The sequence below is a fragment of the Tursiops truncatus genome, chromosome 8 (assembly GCF_011762595.2).
Source record: "Tursiops truncatus isolate mTurTru1 chromosome 8, mTurTru1.mat.Y, whole genome shotgun sequence".
In the NCBI taxonomy this organism is placed as follows: domain Eukaryota; kingdom Metazoa; phylum Chordata; class Mammalia; order Artiodactyla; family Delphinidae; genus Tursiops; species Tursiops truncatus.
The window spans coordinates 22,476,193-22,477,278 of record NC_047041.1 but is presented as its reverse complement, the minus strand read 5'-3'; the positions used below and the strand labels follow the sequence as shown (position 1 = coordinate 22,477,278).

The following is a 1,086-nucleotide window of genomic DNA, read 5'->3' as shown; positions in this document are numbered from 1 at the left end:
GCACTTTATTGATGGTTCTGCCATCCATCAGCCCCAACAAGTGGCCCAGGGAGAAGCGTGGTTGCAAACATGCCTACTCACTGCAATCTCTCTCCTTTCCCTCAGGCACACAACCAACCTCTTCAGAGCTATCATGGTTAGAGCATTGTGGAGGACCAGCCTCCTGAGAAAGGACCACCTGAGTCCTGGATGAGAGCCTCCTGGGTCTCTTTGGGGCCAGAGAAATCCTGAAAATACACATCACCCATATATGTTTTGAGACATGCTTTAGATGTTTATTTTTAGAAGCCCTGCAACTACTTGAAAAATTGAATGTATTGCAGAATAGAGTTATGGCCAATGGTGGCAGAGTCTACATGAAGTCTCTGCTTCATGGTCTTCTGGGAAAAACCCTTCAACTGTTGGCTATACTGTTCAGTATAACTGTGTAGCTCATTGTGTTTTTGAACATGTTGGTGGTGCTGTCATGTATTCTGGACTATCAATGGAGCCTACAATTCAAAATTCAGATGTTAAAATATTTGCAAATTTGCAGAGAATCTTAACTGACATTTTTATGACATCCAAAAAGGTGACACTGTGATTGCAAAAAGCCCAAGTGATCCAAAATCAAATTTTTGTAAAAGAGTAATTGGTTTGAAAGGAGACAAAATCCCCAGCAACAGTCCATCAGGTTTCTTTAAAAGCTATAATTATATGCCAATAGATCATGTTTGGTTAGAAGGTGGTAATCTACACAATTCTACAGATTGCAAGTACTTTGAACCTATTCCATGTAGACTAATAAGAGGATGTGTCTTCTTTAAGATTTGGCCTCTGAGTGATTTGGATTTCTACCTGAAGGCCGTAATGGACACAAATTTTACAATGATTAGCAAGCATTTATTCTTTGACTTGCTTATTGTCTCCTGTTCAAGTGAATTTATTATTGTCACTGAAATCATATACTTACCAATAAAATACTATTCAAAAAAATAAAAACCAAGTACTCCCAAATTGGGGGGGGGGGCAAGTCTAAAGAAAGCTAATATAAATCAATTGAAAATGAATGCGCTAAGCCACATGCTGAGAAGAATTTGAAAAGAA

General features: G+C 38.7%; 1 pseudogene; it reads left to right on the top strand.

The window, feature by feature from the left end:
• Positions 1–332: 332 nt before the first annotated feature.
• On the top strand, positions 333–875 carry LOC101325044 (mitochondrial inner membrane protease subunit 1 pseudogene; annotated as a pseudogene).
• The last annotated feature ends 211 nt before the right edge of the window (positions 876–1,086 follow it).